This window comes from Bos taurus, chromosome X (genome assembly GCF_002263795.3).
Source record: "Bos taurus isolate L1 Dominette 01449 registration number 42190680 breed Hereford chromosome X, ARS-UCD2.0, whole genome shotgun sequence".
Classification (NCBI taxonomy): Eukaryota; Metazoa; Chordata; class Mammalia; order Artiodactyla; family Bovidae; genus Bos; species Bos taurus.
In genome coordinates this window covers 105,986,886-106,009,948 of record NC_037357.1, presented here as the reverse complement: position 1 = coordinate 106,009,948, position 23,063 = coordinate 105,986,886, and the positions used below count along the sequence as shown (strand labels likewise).

Below are 23,063 nucleotides of genomic sequence, written 5' to 3'. Positions count from 1 at the left end.
GACATACAGATGGCCAATAGGCACATGAAAAGATGCTCAGTGTCAGTCATTATTAGAGAAATGAAATCAAAACTGCAATGAGGTACCACCTGACACCAGTCAGAATGGCGATCATTAAAAACTTAACAAATAATAAATGCTGGTAAAGGTGTGGAAAAAAGGGAGTCCTCCTGCACTGTTGGTGGGAGGGCAAGTTGATGTAGCCACTATGGAGAACAGCATGGCAGTTCCTTTAAAAAACTAAAATAGACTTGACATGTGATCCAACAATTCCACTCCTGGGCATAATACCCAGACAATACTCTAATTTGAAAAGATACATGCACCCATATGTTCAAAGCAGCACTATTTACAATAGCCAAGACATCAAAGCAATCTAAATGTCTATCAACAAGTGAATGGATAAAGAAGATGTTTATATATACAATGGAATATTACTGAGACATAAAAAAGAATGAAATAATACCATCTGCAGCATCATGGATGCAACTAGAATTTGTCATAACGAGCCAAGTAAGTCAGACTGAGAAAAATAAATATATGATATCACTTATATATAGAATCTAAAAAAAATGATACAAATGAACTTAATTACAAAACAGAAATAAACTCACAAAGAAAACAAACTATGGTTACCAAAGGAAATGGGCTTCCCTGGTGGCCCAGATGGTAAGAATCTGCCTGCAATGTAGGAGATGCAGGTTTAATCCCTGGGTCAAGAAGATCCCCTGGAGAAGGAAATGACAACCCACTCCAGATACAAATGAACTTATTTACAAAACAGAATTAAACTCACAAAGAAAACAAATTTATTGTTACCAAATGACATAGTGGGGGTAGGGGAGAGATAAATTAGATTGGGATTAACATATACACGTTACTATGTATAAAATAGATAACTAACAAGGACCTACTGTATAGCATGTATAGTGCAGGGAATTATATTCAGTATCTTGTAAGAGCCTATAGTGGAAAATAATCTGAATATGTGTGTGTGTGTGTGTGTGTGTGTATGAATAACTGAATCACTTCACTGTACATTTGAAACTAACAACAATGTAAATTAACTACACTTCAATTGGTTGAAATTGGTTAATTTTTTTAATAAAAAGAACATTTAAAAATATTTTGGACAGCAAACAAGGCTTACTATTTCTGATGTAGACCCAATATGTAATGTTGGTCCATAACAAGTGTACAGCGCACTGGTAATCCATCTGGATTTACAGAATACTTGCTTGGCATAGAATTTGATAATGAGAAAAACCTCAAGCAAATTTCAATGAACTTGATTTGGTAAAATTACTGCCACCTCATGTAATGTCCCTACTACTGTTGGAAGCCTTTTACAGCCTGGTACATGAGAATATAATGCAAAACTTACAAAGATTGAAAACAGATAATGATCATTTTCCCTTTTTACCAAAATTCTACAGTAGCAAAAATCAAATCTACTCACCATACTGAATGTGCAGGAGGAAATAACGGCCCTCCATGAAGGTGTTCAGGGTTTGGTGCTGTCAAAAGATAAACTGAGGCATACTAAAAATTTTATGAGCTTATCGGAGTAAAAATTGATTCTAGTGGAATTTGAAACAGTTAGGGGCACACTGCCAGGAGGAGCCAGGGAAGAGATTATATAGAGAAGTGTAGAAGCAAAGAAAGGAAATTCTTTGATGGGCTACAGCTTAAAGTCTAGGTGACTTGTGACTGATTGTTCTTAGGTTTCAATTTCATAACCTTGAGGCATTTGCAGGCTTAGGTTTTAGTTGACTTACCTAGTGGCATTACAATCACCTCAGCCTAATGACCTCCTTGTTTAATGAATTTAACTGTCCAGGCCAGTACTTCTCTGGCTAGGATTCTACACTGAGAGGCAGGAGTAGCAGCAGCACCATGATTTGAGTCTACTTGGAAACAAACTTCTAGGATGTATACTCTTTAGGCCTGATTTGTTTCTGCTAATGACACAGTGATACCATGATTAAGAAGCTCCACTTCTGGTTTAACCTCACCACTCAGAGAGAAAGGCCAGAGAATAATAAGGAAAACTCAAGTTTGGAAAACTTGAATTCACCAGTAAAATTGGCCCTGGGGCCTCTGCAATACTAGAGGAACTTGCCCTTTGTTGTGAAAGTCACGATGAGCACTGATTTACTATTCCAGAATAACTAGGAAGCTACTTGAGTTAGGATGCTACAAGTCTACCATGAAACACTTCATTAACTAGCAGTCCTATAAAATCACGGAAGAAGAATAAGACAGATATATTTGGTGGCCAAAAGCAACACGGTAGCACATGGAATCGTCCATATTCAAACAAAGATCTATGATGGTTCCATGGTTTAAAAGTTTTTGTTTTTAAAGGCCTGAAGATAAAAGCACCACAGACTGACTACACAATGTAGCAAGCTCTCTCCATCCTATGAGTGGGATTAGGTACAAGGAGCAAAGATCACAGATACTGAGAATAGTGGCCTTGTGATTTGGAGTGGGCAGGGGAGTAGGGGTTATGGAACAAGACACTCTGGCTTAGGGCACAGAGAGATACCAGGAAAGTGAAACAGAAGTCAGATTTCTTCTGACTCCTCAAAGTTTAGCTTCTGAGCCAAGTCAGGAGGGTGTCATCCTCTCCCATTCTCTCCACTTTCAGCTTTCTTCCTACCCTCGGTTCCCTGGCCTTGAATGCAAACAAATAATGTTAGTATCAGGGTTTTGGCGTACCTGGTGATAATTGTGCTTATTAAAAATAATAAAGGACGGCACGAGTCTCACATTACAAGCTTTTGGTTTGTGGTTAACAATAAATGTATCTTTGGGATCTGATGATGTTTGGTTTGAAGCTTAGTCATGAGGAAAGAGAGGATTTCTAGTGCTGAAAATACATGTAGAAAAGTGAGGACCCCCTGTGTTGGAAAATAACAGAAATACTAGAAATGAAGATGAAAATGTGACTCTAGCTGAAAAATAGAAGTTAATTTCTTCTGGAAAAATAAAATAAAGGTGACAAGGTTTAATTTAAAGTTGAGAGGCAGTAACTTTCTAGGCATTATCTAGATACCCCTATGAAATGGCTGACAGGCAATCATGAGTTAGTTTCACAAAGGGCTTTTCTCTTTTTTCACCAGTGACAGCCACTGTTTCACTCAACAAATGATGATATAAATTAGATGAAAATTCTTTCAAGTGCTGTATGTATTTAAGAATTTATTAAAATTGAGTTAATAAATGGAGTTTTCTAAACAACAATTTTCTTTATAGCCTAGTGGGATAATAAAAATAAATAACAAAATTTACTATCAAATCTAACCTTCATCAAAGCCATCAAGGAGGTCAGTGAGTGACTAAGAAAATCATGGTTCTGAAAGACAGAATGTAGGGGAATTTAAAGCTTCTTTTGTTTTGCAAATCTTCCAGTAGACTTGTTCTGCCTCAGTATATTCTAAACAGTTAGCTGGAGTAAGTCCTAGGATCCAAATGAAAAATACGTGCTTTCTTATTTAAGGGGAAGGTCCTTTTTGTTAACTGAAATAAAGTATGTTGAATATGGATACTAAAACAGTTAAAAAGAACAGAACTCCTGTGAGGGCTCAATCCTTAAAGAATAGATAGCACACCATAACTTAGCTGTGCTATACTTTTGGATATCTTCATGACTTTTATCGTGGTCTTCCTCAATTTATCTTTATTGGGATAAAGCTTGTGGACTCCCACACTATAAAGTGAATGAAAATAGTAGCTTTGAGACCTCTGTTTATGATAATGTTTTAGAAGATTTTTTTCTTAACCAAAGTCTTCATATGTTAAAATTAATTTGAATGAGGCATTTGAAAATAAAAATCTATAAGATTATCCTTAGAAGATGTAAAAGATATTAATAATTTCTGATATATATAATTTCTGTGTATATAAACACAGCCGGCATCTGGTCCCATCACTTCATGGGAAATACATGGGGAAACAGTGGAAACAGTGTGAGACTTTATTTTTTGGGGCTCCAAAATCACTGCAGATGGTGACTGCAGCCATGAAATTAAAAGACGCTTACTCCTTGGAAGGAAAGTTATGACCAACCTAGATAGCATATTCAAAAGCAGAGACGTTACTTTGTCAACAAAGGTCCATCTAGTCAAGGCTACGGTTTCTCCAGTAGTCATGTATGGATGTGAGAGTTGGACTGTGAAGAAAGCTGAGCGCCAAAGAATTGATGCTTTTGAACTGTGGTGTTGGAGAAGACTCTTGAGAGTCCCTTGGACTGCAAGGAGATCCAACCAGTCCATCCTAAAGGAGATCAGTCCTGGGTGTTCATTGGAAGGAATGATGCTGAAGCTGAAACTCCAATACTTTGGCCACCTCATGCAAAAAGTTGACACATTGGAAAAGACCCTGATGCTGGGAGGGATTGGGGGTAGGAGAAGGGGACAACAGAGGATGAGATAGCTGGATGGCATCACTGACTCGATGGACACAAGTTTGAGTGAACTCCGGGGGTTGGTGATGGACAGAGAGGCCTGGCGTGCTGTGATTCTTGGGGTAGCAAAGAGTCGGACATGACTGACTGACTGAACTGAACTGATATGCCCTCCTAATAATGTAGATACGTTTATGTTGATCAAAATCTCAAAGATTATAAAATAAAAAGGAATTTAAGGAAAAACTTTAGTTGTTCCTATACCACGTGTCATATAATACTAATATAGCAATTATGAATTTTTTTAAAGGTAGATCGATAGTGAGATAGGTAGACAGGTAAGTAGGTAGATTAACTATAAAAAGCACTTCTATACAAACATGAAAATAAAATACAAAGTAATACATATGTTCTAAATGGTAAAAAAAGAAGTCTCTTTTTATTGTTTAGATTGAAGTAGAATAAAACCTATCTGGTGATGTGATTGTACTGTTAGGAAATTTGGTTTCAAAACTTTTGGAAACCAATAAATTATTGGCGGAACTGCTCACTATCTATTATGTTGTCATCAGAAAAAGATTCAATTTCTTCAGCAAAGAAACAATGTTAAACTAATAAAGTACAGGTTAGTCATCATATATTACAAGTATGACTTCATGAAATAACAGGTCTTCCAGTACATCAAAGTTAACTACACTCTTGTATTCTTACTTTGAAGCCAACCTACCACTGGAATAATTTTATCAGTTAACACAGACAATGGGTGTCTGCACCATGGTTTCTCAAAGTTTGTATCACCGGTTGTATTAGCTAGGGCTGCCAGGACACAAAGTACCACAAGCCAGATGGCTTAGAAAAACAGAAATGCATTGTCTCTCAATTCTGAAGGCTAGAAGTTCAAAATCAAGGTTTGGGCAGAGTTGGTTTCTTCTGAGAGCTGTGAGGGAAGGATTTGTTAGGGTTTCCCTCTTCGACTTAAAGAAAGGGGTGATGTGTCTAAGTTTTCATGTTTGCAGGACATTCTCCCTTTGCACGTCTCTATATCCAAATTTCCCCTTATATGACACCAGTCATACTGGCTTAGAGTCCAAACTAATGACCTCATTTTAACTTAATTACATCTGCAAGGACTCTACTTCCAAATAAGGTACTGGGTTAGGACTGCAACATATGATTGGAGGGGGCGGTGCACAATTCAACCTCCAACACAAGTCTATGGCAGATTAGCAATAAGACAAGTCAAACGGTACATGAAGCAAGAGGATAACTGTGTTAAAGAAACTTGTCTTTCAATCTAAACTCCTCAATGAATTCCTGAAGTGGTGCCAACTCTCCTCTATCAGTCAAATTGAAATCTTGAACAAATAAAGCACTTAAAGGACACACTATGACAGGCCTTTTCTGGCAGCTACATCACAGAATCAAAGTGCTGGTAAGAAAGGTGGGCAGCAAACTCTGGACAGATGCTTTAGAAGAGTCTTTACCACAGATATAAGATTTTGGGGAAATGGGACACCAATCTTAGAAGGAAAAAGCATCACAGTAAAGTTCATCCTAAACTCAAGGCATCAAATGGTCAATGTATTTTGGAGCTGGACACATGACTGCTGTCAAAACTAGTATCATTTTCCTAGTGATGTTCAGATCTTGGATCTGCAGCTTGTTTCAATGCTGAGTTGTGATCTGGCTGAAGAAATCCATAGTGTTAACTGTCATCCATTGACGGAGATCCTCTTCCTCTGGCAACATGGCAGCTTCCTTTGTGTTCCCACTTCCGACAGTGCTTCTGCAGGTTTTAAGTGTTCCTGTTGATGAGCTCCTTCAGGGATGTTCTTGGATTTCAATGTATTAGAGGAATGGCTGCTGAAGGGGAAGCTCTTCTTTTCTTCTTGAGGTGAGGGTAGAGGTTGGGGAGGGAGAGAACACTGGGTTACACTGCAGTCAGTATGCAAAGGCAGCACTTAGGAACCAGAAGGGGCAGATACTCCTCAGTCTGCGGACAGCGAAACACAGACTACTGCTACCCTGAGCAGGGGTCAAACTTGGGGCAAAGCCCAGTGCTGCCTCCCCAACACCACCACCAAGAAAAATGGACCCAGCCGTATTTCAAAAGAAAAGATTCCACTTACACTGCAATTATAATGTCGGACATCAATTATAATGTTTGGACACCAAATAGCCAAACAATATATAATGATGAATTGTGGTAAATCATATGAAGGGAAAGAAAGAAATTCTCTAAAGAACCCCAGTAAAATGTGAAAATTTGCTGTATGTCTCAAGAATAAAATGAGATAATGTGTGAAAAGTACTCTGCACAGCATCTGGTGCTCAGTAAATGCTCAATAACATGAGCTATTTTGATATTATGATTTTTCCCTATAAGTCAAGACACTAATAGCTTTTAAAATTTTTTATTTATTTTAGCTTTGGCTGCATTGGGTCTTTGTTGCTTTGCATGGGCTTTTCTCTAGTTGCAGCGAGAGGGGGTTACTCTTTGTTGCATTGTGGTGGCTTCTCTTGTGAAGCACAGGCTTTAGGTGCACGGACTTTAGCAGTTGCAGCACACAGGCTTGGTAGTGGTGGTGCATGGGCTTAGTTGCACCAGCATGTGGGATCTTCCCATACCAGGGATTGAACCCCTGTCCCCTGCACTGGCAGGCGGATTCTTATATCCACTGCACCACCAGGGAAATTCCTTTAATAGTGTCTATATTGAAATGTTTGTTGACTTATAGAGAAGGATCCTTCTTAGGAATTCATAGCCCATTATGTAGTACAGTCAATTCACCAACTTGTCTGTCTATCCTTCCATAAAGAAGAATTAAGTATATTCTATGTCACAATTCAAGCTTGTATAGTTTCCTCTCTCTGTACCCTAATCACAGCATTCTATTAATGCTATGACTGTCAGACGGAACTGACAAATTAGATGATGATGTTTGCATTATTTTCTGCCAAGACACAAGAAGTTATAATGTCTATATCATGCAAAGATCAGACTGGTATCTAAATCATCCTTGCCAGTTTTTATTGTCAGTCATTTCCTTAGGTCTCTGTTCAGTCATCCTGCAGAGTCTTACTATTTTGATTTCCTTCAGCTTGATGCCCATCTCTCCTCCATTAGGAAAGCATTCTTCGCGCGTGGCGCTGGGAGGGAGGGTGCCGTCATGGGCAGCCTGTGTGCCATTCCAGGAGCATCCCTGGGTGACTGAAAGGGACCCGAGTGCCCACCACTGAGGAGGAGAGAATGGAGTTTCCCTCCAGAATGCGGGGCGGGGTCAGCCACAAGCTTGTGCGGAGACATGTCTCTGGTCCCTTCTGCTGTTGGCCTCTGCTCATGAATTTCCAGGCCACAAGCAGGTCAGAGAGTCAGGTGATTCAAAATTTTCAGCCTGTGAGGGCTTTGAGGTCCATTTTATCAAGGCCTTCAAAGTTCACTTCAATCGCTTCTACAGTTTCTTCATATCAAGTGGCCATTCAAGTACATCCTTTCCCCTTAGAAGAACGAGCCTTCCATCTCTTTGAGGAGAGCTTTATGAGGAATTTTAAGTGCTACTTTAATTAAGTGGGATCAACATGGACTTGAAACACCCTTATAAACTGGGAAGTAGAGTGTCTATTTATGGAAGGGTTCTCCTAGTCTGTCATAAAGCTGAAGCTGGGGCTGTATCTCCTAAAGAATAATCAACACAGTAAAACAGTAAAATAGTAATAATAATGTAACCGAGCAGGACCCTATGGTGCCTCCCCGCCCCCCCACATACTCTGCTTTAGCTCCTCTCTGAAGTACCTGGATAATAATATTGCATTTGATACACATTTTCTGAGTTGCTTTGCAGAAGCAAAAACCTCCCACCAAATAGAAGATGTTAATTACTTGATGATCATGAGGGCAAAGTCCCAGGCTTCCTGGAGCCTGAGGACTGAGAAAGTTAACCCCTGTGACACCACCCTGTTGCTTCCTCATCAGACTATCAGAGAATTGTGCATGATTCCCCAGGTGCCCCCCCCCCCCAACTGGCTTTTAAAAGTGCTTCCCTTGAAACCCTTCTGGGAGTGCGAGGTTCTTCGGATATGAGCCACCTTATCTCCTTGCATGTCTGCTCAGTTGGTAAGTCGTGTCGGACTCTTTGTGACCCCATGAACTGTAGCCCGCCAGGGTACTCTGTCCATGGGATTTCCCAGACAAGAATATTGGAGTAGGTTGACATTTCCTCCTGCATGAGATCTTCCTGACCCAAGGATCGAACTTGTGTCTCCTGAATTGGCAGGTGGATTCTTTACCACTGAGCTACCTGAGAAGCATGGCCCGCAATGAATCTTTCTCTGCTCCAGACTCTGATATTTCACTTTGTTTGGCCTCACTGTGCACGAGGCGCATGGGCCTCATTATAAATAATAGCTAAATTAATTAAATCTTTAATACTGTGTCAGTCAAACACAGTGAAAGGTAAAGTAAGCGCTTCAACCATCGACTCATAGGATCTCAGCCACACATACATGCAGGATGTATTGTTATTCCCAGATGGGCCAGCTGAAGCTTGGAGAAGTTGCACATCTTGCCCAAGAATCTATTGCAGAGGCCACGTAATTACTGCTATTTTCCCCTAAAATAATGCTGTATATACACGTACTTTTTTAGAGCTTACAAACTTGTTTGGTTTACACTATTTCCATTTGATTTCCCTCCTGACATATTCATGAGGGTCTGCTCCAACCACATCTTGCCTGCCATCTCTTTCATCAGAGAAAGTAGAAAGCATTATCTTTAGAACATTGTTTACATCATAGAAACAATGAGTTCAAGTCTGGCCCTAATGGCTGCCTCCATAATGTGTTCTGGACCAAGAAAATTTTCTTATCTGGGTAAATAGTGGATTGGGTAGAGAGGCTGATAGTCTCCAATGTTCCCAAGGAGCCTTCCACATAGTCAGTCACTCAGACACTCAGCACAAACCCCAGTCCCCACTTCCTCTCCTCACTGAAGTCACAGTGAAGCCAGGCAGAGCCGGAGTGGGAGGTTCCTTGCTGGCCACTAGAGGGCAGCAATCCACAGCCGAGACGCTCCGAGCTGCAGGGCGCTACTTTGTACATCATGAGGCCGCAGGAAAATGTTGCTAGACCGTTTTTAGAAGGAAAAACACCCCATATATGTTCAGGCATACTGAGATGCCTCCGGTTCTTAAGGCTTCAGGAGACTTCCCAGAGTGTAAGTCTTAAGGAAAGTAAACAAATAGAGAAGGCGTGTCTCTGGGGTGTCCATCTGAGTCCTCCAAACGCCCTATGCTTCCATTTTATCACAAAGTTTCATTTTCTCCACCCCCTTAGCTATTTGGAACAAAACACAACCTCAAGTGTTCTCTTTTTTTTTTTTCTCTAATAATTTATTTTCTTGAAAGCAATAACGTCCCGCCCCATCTTCTCTTCTCCTGAGGTTACACACCCGTTCTCTCCCTGTTTTTCTTTCCCCTGCTCAGTCCTCTTTCCCTCTGTGTTGCATTTCTGGAAAGGAATGAACACTCCAGGAGCAGATAATTCACTATTGCTGTTTCAACTCCCACCTGGGGGCTGATGACTTACAGAACTGTTCTCTCAGGCCCACACCTCTCCTGCAAGCATCAAAGATCTATTTCTCACTGTTAGACATCTGCATGTAGGTAGGTCCTCAAAGACTGCAACTCAACCAGACTGAACATGAGATGGCACTGTTTGAAGTGATCCCAACCACCACAAACATACTTGCAAACATTTGCATTTATAGAGAGTATCTTTGAAATGATACACCAGAAACCAATAAAGGCAGTTACAGTGCCGGGAGCAGGACAGCCAGGGGACAAGGCTGAAGAAAAACTCACTTCTCTCCAGCCTTTTGAACCCTTTGGATATATAATGTGCATGGGGTACCTACTAAAAAAAAGTACTTGTATAAACATTTTAATGTTTATATCATCTAGAGTTCTGCCAAGCTCTGTGTTCTTCTTCCGCCATGGGCTCCCTGGGTAAGTAAGTTTACTCTCTGTTTCAACCACCAGCTATGAGCTGGTGACTTACAGATCTGTCATCTCTGGACCACCCCTGCTGCAAGCTTCAAAGTTCCACTTCTCACTGTCACACACTGGTCTGTGGCTATGACACCAGAACCTCAAACGCCATGTCTCCTGCACCCCATTCACCATCTTCCAGCACTTGACCTTGAGGAAGGCCCTCAATAAATCCTGATGAAATGAAGGACAAAACTGCTGCTGCTCTTCCTGAGTTGTCTCTCACAGCTGCCAAAGCCCCTTCACAACCCCCTCCTGTCTCACCCCGTCTCCACCATAACGAGGGCTCATTCCTTCCCTCCCCAACCAGATCAACCCAACCAGACAGCCACATAGCCCTGCGCCTCCCCTAATATACCTCTCAGATTCAGCCCATCCTCCCCTTTTCTATTACCTTCTGGCTCAGTCGGTAGATAATCTGCCTGCAATGCAGAAGACCTGAGTTCCATCCCTGGGTCAGGAAGATCCCCCTGGAGAAGGAAATGGCAACCCACTTCAGTATTCTTGCCTGGAGAATCCCATGGACAGAGGAGCCTGGTGGGCCAAAGTCCATGGGGTCACAAAGAGTCAGACATGACTGAGTGACAGTTTCAACACTTATCATCTCTTTCCCGGGCCTCCATGCTTCCTCCCAATGTGATTTCCTTTTTCCAGGATTGTGCTTCACAAAGTTCCCCCTGACAAAGCTACCCAAGGCATGCATGCAAGTCCAATAGCACCACTCCTGGCTCACCCCTGGGTTGGGGGGCCTCGCTGTACCTGCTGAGGAGGCCCCCACTCCCCAGTACCACATGACATCCTTGTCCCTCCCCACGTGGCCTTGCCTCTCCCCACATGGTCTTGACAACTTATCTGGCTATATCTCTTCCCATTTCCTACCTTGTTTCCATGCAACTGTTTCAGTTTAGTCGCTCAGTCATGTCCGACTCTTTGCGACCCCATGAATTGCAGCACGCCGGGCCTCCCTGTCCATCACCAACTCCTGGAGTTTACTCAAACTCATGTCCATCGAGTTGGTGATGCCATCCAGCCATCTCATCCTCTGTCGTCCCCTTCTCCTCCTGCCCCCAATCCCTCCCAGCATGAGTCTTTTCCAATGAGTCAGCTCTTCACATGAGCTGGCCAAAGTATTGGCGTTTCAGCTTTAGCATCAGTCCTTCCAATGAACACCCAGGACTGATCTCCTTCAGAATGGACTGGTTGGATCTCCTTACAGTCCAAGGGATTCTCAAGAGTCTTCTCCAACACCACAGTTCAAAAGCATCAATTCTTTGGCGCTCAGCTTTCTTCACAGTCCAACTTTCACATCCATACATGACCACTGGAAAAACCATAGCCTTGACAAGATGGACCTTTGTGGGCAAAGTAATGTCTTTGCTTTTCAATATGCTATCTAGGTTGGTCATAACTTTCCTTCCAAGGAGTAAGCGTCTTTTAATTTCATGGCTGCAGTCACCATCTGCAGTGATTTTGGAGCCCAGAAAAATAAAGTCGGACACTGTTTCCACTGTTTCCCCATCTGTTTCCCATGAAGTGATGGGACCAGATGCCATGATCTTAGTTTTCTGAATGTTGAGCTTTAAGCCAACTTTTTCACTCTCCTCGTTTACTTTCATCAAGAGGCTTTTTAGTTCCTCTTCACTTTCTGCCATAAGGGTGGTGTCATCTGCATATCTGAGGTTATTGATATTTCTCCTGGCAATCTTGATTCCAGCTTGTGCTTCCTCCAGCCCAGCATTTCTCATGATGTATTCTGCATATAAGTTAAATAAGCAGGGTGACAATATACAGCCTTGACATGCTCCTTTTCCTCTTTTGAACCAGTCTGTTGTTCCATGTCCAGTTCTAACTGTTGCTTCCTGACCTGCATACAGGTTTCTCAAGAGGCAGGTCAGGTGGTCAGGTATTCCCAACTCTTACAGAATTTTCCACAGTTTATTGTGATCCACACAGTCAAAGGCTTTGGCATAGTCAATAAAACAGATGTTTTTCTGGAACTCTCTTGCTTTTTTGATGATCCAGCAGATGTTGGCAATTTGATCTCTGGTTCCTCTGCCTTTTCTAAAACCAGCTTGAATATCTGGAAGTTCACGGTTCACATATTGCTGAAGCCTGGCTTGGAGAATTTTGAGCATTACTTTACTAGCATGTGAGATGAGTGCAATTGTGCAGTAGTTTGAGCATTCTTTGGCATTGTCTTTCTTTGGGATTGGAATGAAAACTGACCTTTTCCAGTCCTGTGGCCACTGCTGAGTTTTCCAAATTTGCTGGCATATTGAGTGCAGCATTTTCATAGCATCATCTTTCAGAATTTGAAATAGCTCAACTGGAATTCCATCACCTCCACTAGCTTTGTTCCTAGTGATGCTTTCTAAGGCCCATTTGACTTCACATTCCAGGATGTCTGACTCTAGGTGAGTGATCACACCATCATGATTATCTTGGTTGTGAAGATCTTTTTTGTACAGTTCTTCTGTGTATTCTTGCCACCTCTTCTTAATATCTTCTGCTTCTGTTAGGCCCATACCATTTCTGTCCTTTACTGTGCCCATCTTTGCATGAAATGTTCCCTTTGTATCTCTAATTTTCTTGAAGAGATCTCTAGTCTTTCCCATTCTGTTGTTTTCCTCTATTTCTTTGCACTGATCGCTGAGGAAGGCTTTCTTATCTCTCCTTGCTATTCTTTGGAACTCTGCATTCAGATGCTTATATCTTTCCTTTTCTCCTTTGCTTTTCACTTCTATTCTTTTCACACCTATTTGTAAGGCCTCCCCAGACAGCCATTTAGCTTTTTTGTATTTCTTTTCCATGGGGATGGTCTTGATCCCTGTCTCCTGTACAATGTCATGAACCTCCGTCCATAGTTCATCAGGCACTCCAAAATCAGATTGATTATATTCTTTGCAGCCAAAGATGGAGAAGCTCTATACAGTCAGCAAAAACAAGACTGGGAGCTGACTGTTGCTTGGATCATGAACTCCTTATTGCCAAATTCAGACTTAAATTGAAGAAAGTAGGGAAAACCACTAGACCATTCAGGTATGACCTAAATCAAATCCCTTATGATTATGCAACTGTTTACAGTTCCCAAACATCCTCTGCTGTTCTTCCCTGACACCTGTGTGCTGGAATGCCCACTCCTGACCCCCTTTAGCTTCCCTTCATCTTGGCCATCTCCTCACCTTCATGTGACACTCATACAAAGATGTAAGGAAGAAACATGGAATAAAGATGTTCTGAGACTGTAAAGATTGAAAATCACCAGCCCCGGGCCTAGTCATCATGCCATTTACAAAGCGAAATTAACAGGAACATGATTGCCTGCTAATTTAATTCTGTGGTGTAAATGAAACTTCATTGAAGACATTAACAATCTTGCATAATCACTTAAGGAAATGAAAAGGAGCAAGAGAAAACTCAAATTTCAGCTGCATCATGTGTGGTTGCCCAACAAAAGGTACTGAGTAGGTACTGAGATTCACAGAATCCCCTGTTGTCATGTGACATGTCCCAACGACTTTAATTAACTTTACAAATCAAGTTAGCATCTACCCTCTTCTTAGACTTGGGAACAAACTAATGAATATGATGTGCAGGTAGCAGAATGAAAATGTATTTTTGTCTCTCATAAAGGCTCCTTTTTCATTGCTAGGGTCATATCTTGAGATTCAGGGCAAGTCTGAGTTCATTTAGTGCAGAGAAAATATGTCAGGATTTGGATATTATAGATTAAAATCATAAAACAAAAGTACCTTGAGTCTCAGTATTAATATAAGCTTGCAGTGATACATAGAGGAGACATTTCCAATACCCAAGAGGTCTTGATCAAATAAAATTAGGACTCAATCATTGGTGCTGATATGGGAGACATATGCAAAACAGAAGTGTTCAAGACTTTGACATCTCCCTAAGATGGCAGAGGAATAGGACGGGGAGAACACTTTCTCCCCAACAAATTCATCAAAAGAACATTTGAACACTGAATAAATTCCACAAAACAACTTCTGAATGCCAGCAGAGGACATCAGGCACCCAGAAAAGCGGCCCATTGTCTTCAAAAGGAGGTAGGAAAAATATAAAAGATAAAAAGAGAGACAAAAGAGGTAGGGACAGAGCTCCGTCATATGAACGGAGTCTTAAAAATGAGAGGTTTCCAAACACCAGGAAACACCCTAACTGCCGAGTCTGTGACGAGCTTTGGAACCACAGAGGGCAACATAACCAGGAGGAAAAATAAATAAATAATTAAAAGCCACAGATTACGTGCCCAACAGTAACTCCCCCAGCAGAGAAGCAGTGCAGACGCTTGCACCTGCCACTAGCAAGCGGGGCCTGGGCAGGGAGGCGCGGGATGCATTGCTTAGAGTAAGGACCGCCTAAATGGCCCGAGGGCAATCTGAGGGAAATGACTTGAGACAGCAAACCAGACTGTGGGAGAGCTACCTCGTGAAAAGCCCTAACCTAAGACACCTTCAGGCCTGCTCACAGATGAAGGCTAGCTCTGCTCCTGCTGAGCAGAGCTAGCCGGCTGCGGACTGGCCCATCCCCCTCCAGAGACAGGCAAGCGAGGGCAGCCAGAGCCGGAAGGGGGCAATCGTGGCCCCAGAGAGGCATTATCTACCAAACTGCAAGCAGGCTTCATTGCTAACCAAGACTTCTTGGGAATCTGAATGGTAAACATCCACCTGAGAAGGTGCGCCGGTTGTACACCCAGAAAACCGAGTGGCAGGGACAGGGGAGGCGATAAGTGGCAGCGACCGCACTCACCAAACTACTGGTCACCCGAGCTGCTCAGACCTGGGAAGGGCACAAAACGCAGGCCCAACCGAGTCTGCACCTTTGAGGACTACCTGAGTACTTGAACCTAAGCGGCTTAGACCTGGGAAGTGCATACAACCCAGGGCCAGCCTCAGAGAGTTCCCGGCAGAGCAACCTAGAGCCTAAGCAATGTAGATAGGGAAAGAACACACACCATGAGTGGGGACAAACCCAGTGTGGCCAAGATACTGCGAGCACACGCCAATGTTATCTGTTTGCAGTGTACCTCCCTCCCCACAGCACGACTGAACCAGTGAGCCTAGAAAGGTGTCCACCACCGCCCCCTTGCATCAGGGCAGAAATTAGACACTGAAGAGACCAGCAAACAGAAGAAGCTAAAACAGAAGGAACCGCCTTGGAATTGACAGGTGCAATAGATTAAAACCCTGTAGTTAGCACCAACTACATAGGAAGGGGCCTATAGATCTTGAGACACATAAGCCGGATCAAGGAACTATCCGAAAATGAACTGACCCCACACTCCCCACAACACCACCAGAGAAAGTCCTAGATATAATTTTACTATTTTTACTATCATTCTTTAATTTTAATTTTTTTTATTTTTAAGTCCTCTATTACTCCTTTAATTTTCATTTTTATAACCTACTATTTGGAAAATAAAAAGAGAGACCCTATTTTTTAAAGCAAACTTCATATATATATATTTTTTTTATAATTTTTGTGACTTTGTCTTTTTTTTCTTTAATATTGAATTTTTGAAAATCCAACTTCTACTCTGGATTTTTAATCTTTGCTTTTTGGTATTTGTTATCAATTTTGTACCTTTAAGAACCTGATCTTCAGTACCCATTTTTACTTGGGAGTGAGATTACTGGCTTGACTGCTCTCTCCTCTCTTTGGACTCTACTTTTTCTCCACCAGGTCGCCTCTATCTCCTCCCTCCCCCTTCTCTTCTCTACCCAACTCTGTGAATCTCTTTGTGTGTTCCAGACTGTGGAGAACACTTAGGGAACTGATTACTGGCTGGATCTGTCTCTCTGCTTTTGATTCACCCCTTTATCCTCCTGGCCACCTCTGTCTCCTTCCTCCCTCTTCTCTTCTCTGTATAATTCTATGAACATCTCTGAGTGGTGCAGACTGTGGAGCTCACATAAGGAAGTGCTTGCTCTCTCCTCTTTTGATTCCATCTCATCTCATCCTGGTCACCTCTATCTCCCTCATCCCTCTTCTCGTCTCCATGTAACTCTGTGAACCTCTCTGGGTGTCCCTCACTGTGGAGAAACTTTTCATCATTAACCTAGATGTTTTATCAACAGTGTTGTATAGATGGAGAAGTCTTGAGGCTCCTGTAAAAATAAGACAGAAAACCAGAAGTAGGAGGCTTAAGTCCAAATCCTGAGAACACAAGAGAACTCCTGACTCTAGGTAACATTAATCAATAAGAGCTCATGAAATGCCTCCACACCTACATTGAAACCAAGCACCACCCAAGGCCCAACAAGTTGCAGAGCAAGGCATACCACGCAAATTCTCCAGCAACACAGGACATAGCCCTGAGCTTCAATATACAGGCTGCCCATAGTCACTCCAAACACAATGACATCTCATAACTCATTACTGGACACTTAATTGCACTCCAGAGAGAAGAAATCCAGCTTCACCCACCAGAACACCAACCCAAGCTTCCTTAAACAGGAAACCTTGACAAGCCACCCATACAACCCCACCCACAGCAAGGAAACTCCACAATAAAGAGAACTCCACAAAGTGCCAGAATACGGAAAGGCCACCCCAAACACAGCAATATAAACAAGATGAAGAGACGAAGGAATACCCAGCAGGTAAAGGAACAGGATAAATGCCCACCAAACCAAACAAAAGAGGAAGAGATAGGGAATCTACCTGATAAAGAATTCCGGATAATGATAGTGAAAATGATATAAAATCTTGAAAACAAAATGGAATAACAGATAAATAGCCTAGAGACAAGGATTGAGAAGATGCAAGAAAGATTTAACAAAGACCTAGAAGAAATAAAAAAGAGTCAATATATAATGAATAATGCAATAAGTGAGATCAAAAACACTCTGGAGGGAACAAATAGTAGAATAATGGAGGCAGAAGACAGGATTAGTGAGGTAGAAGATAGAATGGGAGAAATAAATGAATCAGAGAGGATAAAAGAAAAACGAATTAAAAGAAATGAGGACAATCTCAGAGATGTCTGGGACAATGTTAAACCCCCCAACATTCGAATCATAGGAATCCCAGAAGAAGAAGACAAAAAGAAAGACCTTGAGAAAATACTTGAGGAGATAATAGTTGAAAACTTTCCCAAAATGGGGAAGGAAATAATCACCCAAGTCCAAGAAACCCAGAGAGTCCCAAACAGGATAAACCCAAGGCGAAACACCCCACGACACATATTAATCAAATTAACAAAGATCAAACACAAAGAACAAATATTAAAAGCAGCAAGGGAAAGGGGATTCCCATAAGGATAACAGCTGATCTTTCAATAGAAACTCTTAAGGCCAGGAGGGAATGGCAGGACATAATTAAAGTGATGAAAGAAAATAACCTACAGCCCAGATTACTGTACCCAGCAAGGATCTCATTCAAATATGAAGGAGAAATCAAAAGCTTTACAGACAAGCAAAAGCTGAGAGAATTTAGCACCACCAAACCAGCTCTCCAACAAATGCTAAAGGATCTTCTCTATACAGGAAACACAAAAAGGGTGTATGAACTCGAACCCAAAACAATAAATTAAATGACAATGGGATCATACTTATCAGTAATTACCTTAAATGTAAATGGGTTGAATGCCCCAACCAACAAAGACTGGCTGAATGGATACAAAAACAAGACCCCTACATATGTTGTCTACAAGAGACCCACCTTGAAACAAGGGACACATACAGACTGAAAGTGAAGGGCTGGAAAAAGATGTTCCATGCAAATAGAGACCAAAAGAAAGCAGGAGTAGCAATACTCATATCAGATAAAATAGACTTTAAAACAAAGGCTGTGAAAAGAGACAAAGAAGGACACTACATAATGATCAAAGGATCAGTCCAAGAAGAAGATATAACAATTATAAATATATATGCACCCAACATAGGAGTACCACAATATGTAAGACAAATGCTAACAAGTATGAAAGGGGAAATTAACAATAACAGAATAATAGTGGGAGACTTTAAATACCCCAGTCACACCTATGGATAGATCAACTAAACAGAAAATTAACAAGGAAACACAAACTTTAAATGATACAATAGGCCAGTTAGATCTAACTGATATCTATAGGACATTTCACCCCAATACAATGAATTTCACCTTTTTCTCAAGCACAAACGGAACCTTCTCCAGGATAGATCACATCCTGGGCCATAAATCTAGCCTTGGTAAATTCAAAAAAATAGAAATCATTCCAAGCATCTTTTCTGACCACAAAGCAGATTAGATCTCTTACAGGAGAAAAACTATTAAAAATTCCAACATATGGAGGCTGAACAACACGCTGCTGAATAACCAACAAATCACAGAAGAAATCAAAAAAGAAATCAAAATATGCATAGAAACGAATGAAAATGAAAACACAACAACCCAAATCCTCTGGGACACTGTAAAAGCAGCACTAAGGGGAAGGTTCATAGCAATACAGGCGTAACTCAAGAAACAAGAAAAAAGTCAAATAAATAACCTAACTCTACACATAAAGCAACTAGAAAAGGAAGAAATGAAGAACCCCAGGGTTAGTAGAAGGAAAGAAATCTTAGAAATTAGGGCAGAAATAAATGCAAAAGAAACAAAAGAGACCATAGCAAAAACCAACAAAGCCAAAAGCTGGTTCTTTGAAAGGATAAATAAAATTGACAAACTATTAGCCAGACTCATCAAGAAACAAAGGGAGAAAAATTAAATCAATAAAATTAGAAATGAAAATGGAGAGATCACAACAGACAACACAGAAATACCAAGGATCATAAGAGACTACTATCAGCAATTATATGCCAATAAAATGGACAACTTGGAAGAAATGGACAAATTCTTAGAAAAGTACAACTTTCCAAAACTGAACCAGGAAGAAATAGAAAATCTTAATAGACCCATCACAAGCACAGAAATTGAAACTGTAATCAGAAATCTCCCAACAAGCAAAAGCACAGGACCAGATGGCTTCACAGCTGAATTCTACCAAAAATTTAGAGAAGAGCTAACACCTATCCTACTCAAAATCTTCCAGAAAATTGCAGAGGAAGGTAAACTTCCAAACTCATTCTATGAGGCCACCATCACCCTAATACCAAAACCTGACAAAGATGCCACAAAAAAAGGAAACTACAGGCCAATATCACTAATGAACATAGATGCAAAAATCCTTAACAAAATTCTAGCAATCAGAATCCAACAACACATTAAAAAGATCATACATCACGACCAAGTGGGCTTTATCCCAGGCATGCAAGGATTCTTCAATATCTGCAAATGAATCAATGTAATACACCATTAACAAATTGAAAAATAAAAGCCATATGATTATCTCAATAGATGCAGAGAAAGCCTTTGACAAAATTCAACATCCATTTATGATAAAAACCCTCCAGAAAGCAGGAATAGAAGGAACATACCTCAACATAATAAAAGCTATATATGACAAACCCACAGCAAACATTATCCTCAATGGTGAAAAATTGAAAGCATTTCCCCTAAAGTCAGGAACAAGACAATGGTGCCCACTCTCACCACTACTATTCAACATAGTTTTGGAAGTTTTGGCCACAGCAATCAGAGCAGAAAAAGAAATAAAAGGAATCCAAATTGGTAAAGAAGAAGTAAAGCTCTCACTGTTTGCAGATGACATGATCCTCTACATAGAAAACCCTAAAGACTCCACCAGAAAATTACAAGAGCTAACCAATGAATATAGTAAAGTTACAGGACATAAAATCAACACATAGAAATCCCTTGCATTCCTATACACTAACAATGAGAAAATAGAAAGAAAAATTAAGAAAACAATTCCATTCACCATTGCAACGAAAATAATAAAATACTTAGGAATTTATCTACCTAAAGAAACAAAAGACCAATATATAAAAAACTATAAAACACTGGTGAAAGAAATCAAAGCGGATACTAATAGATGGAGAAATATACCATGTTAATGGATCAGAACAATCAATACAGTGAAAATGAGTATACTACCCAAAGCAATCTATAGATTCAATGCAATCCCTATCAAGCTACCACAGAGCTAGAACAAATAATTTCACAATTTGTATGGAAATCCAAAAAACCTCGAATAGCCAAAGCTATCTTGAGAAAGAAGAATGGAACTGGAGGAATCAACCTGCCTGAATTCAGGCTCTACTACAAAGCCACAGTCATCAAGACAGTATGGTACTGGCACAAAGACAGAAATATAGATCAATGGAACAAAATAGAGAGCCCAGAGATAAATCCACACACCTATGAACACCTTATCTTTGACAAAGGAGGCAAGAATATACAATGGAGAAAAGACAATCTCTTTAACAAGTGGTGCTGGTCAACCACTTGTAAAAGAATGAAACTAGAACACTTTCTAACACCCTACACAAAAATAAACTCAAAATGGATTAAAGATCTAAACGTAAGACCAGAAACTATAAAACTCCTAGAGGAGAACATAGGCAAAACACTCTCTGACATACATCACAGCAGGATCCTGTTACCCACCTCCCAGAATATTGGAAATAAAAGCAAAAATAAACAAATGGGACCTAATTAAAATTAAAAGCTTCTGCACAACAAAGGAAAATATAAGCAAGGTGAAAAGACAGCCTTCAGAATGGGAGAAAATGATAGCAAATGAAGCAATTGACAAAGAATTAGTCTCAAAAATATACAAGCAACTCCTGCAGCTCAACTCCAGAAAAATAAATGACCCAATCAAAAAATGGGCCAAAGACCTAAACAGACATTTCTCCAAAGAAGACATACAGATGGCTAACAAACACATGAAAAGATGCTCAACATCACTCATTACCAGAGAAATGCAAATCAAAACCACAATGAGGTACCATTTCATGCAAGTCAGAATGGCTGCTATCCAAAAGTTTACAAGCAATAAATGCTGGAGAGGGTATGGAAAAAAGGGAACCCTCTTACACTGTTGGTGGGAATGCAAACTAGTACAGCCACTATGGAGAACGGTGTGGAGATTCCTTAAAAAACTGGAAATAGAACTGCCATATGACCCAGCAATCCCACTGCTGGGCATACACACTAAGGAAACCAGAATTGAAAGAGACATGTGTACCCCGATGCTCATCGCAGCACTGTTTATAATAAATAGCCAGGATATGGAAGCAACCTAGATGTCCATCAGCAGACGAATGGATAAGAAAGCTGTGGTACATATACACAATGGAGTATTACTCTGCCATTATAAAGAATACATTTGAATCAGTTCTAATGAGGTGGATGAAACTGGAGCCTATTATACAAAGTGAAGTAAGCCAGAAAGAAAAACACCAATACAGTATGCTGCTGCTGCTGCTACTAAGTTGCTTCAGTCGTGTCCTACTCTGTGCGACTGCATAGACGGCAGCCCACCAGGCTTCCCCGTCCCTGGGATTCTCCAGCCAAGAACACTGGAGTGGGTTGCCATTTCCTTCTCCAACGCATGAAAGTGAAAAGTGAAAGGGAAGTCGGTCAGTCGTGTCCGACGCTCAGCGACCCCATGGACTGCAGCCTACCAGGCCCCTCCGTCCATGGGATTTTCCAGGCAAGAGTACTGGAGTGGGGTGCCATTGCCAATACAGTATACTAACACATATATTTGGAATTTAGAAAGATGGTAATGATAACCCTGTATGCGAGACAGCAAAAGAGACACAGATGTATAGAACAGTCTTTTGGACTCTGTGGGAGAGGACAAGGGTGGGATGATTTGGGAGAATGGCATTGAAACATGTATAATATGTGAAACGAATCACTGGTCCAGGTTTGATGCATGATACAGGATGCTTGGGGCTGGTGCACTGGGATGACCCAGAGGGATGGGATGGGGAAGGAGGTGGGAGGGGGGTTCAGGATGGGGAACACGTGTACACCCATGGCAGATTCATGTTGATGTATGGCAAAACCAATACAATACTGTAAACTAATTAGCCTCCAATTAAAATAAATTAATATTAAAAAAATAAAAAAAAATCTTTATTATCATAAGTATTTGTTTAAAGTTTCACTCACTAAACAGAGTTGAAACTTGAGGGCACGGTAATCACTGCTTACTGACCATTTTATTTCTAGCCTGTGGTATACTGTATGAATGTTAGGTGAACACCAAAACTCATGTTGAATGCATTAATCAGTAAGCAATAAATAAATGTTATGAGACCTAAAAAAAAAAAAAGACTTTTACATCTCTCTAATGTCACTAAGTTTTCACAGCTAAAATGGAAACCAGAAGAATAACAACCACAAAGAGTAGTTGTATGCTACAGCTGGAAAACAAACAAACAAACAAACATCAGCCTTATTTCAATTTGTTTATTCACTCATTCCACAATATTTACTGAATATTATGTGCAACAATTTGGAGAAAAGTCATGCTAAAGAGAGTGATAACATATCCCTGAGATGCTTCTAAATGAACTAGTCTCTCTTTTTCAAGGACATTTGTGGAGAGGTGTCATGAATAAGAAGACATAACAGAATTAAGTTGCATATCCAGTCAGGAATGGGGGGTATCCAAGTCCCTCTCCTTTGTTCTCATGTGAAGGAAAGTTACAGCCACAGAATAAAGTACACAAAATACACATAGATAGGTATGA

At 40.7% G+C, this 23,063-nt stretch overlaps 1 pseudogene; it reads right to left on the bottom strand.

Moving 5' to 3' along the window:
• Positions 1-5,644: 5,644 nt before the first annotated feature.
• LOC112445019 (MOB kinase activator 1A-like) lies at positions 5,645-8,795 on the bottom strand (annotated as a pseudogene).
• Positions 8,796-23,063: the final 14,268 nt, after the last annotated feature.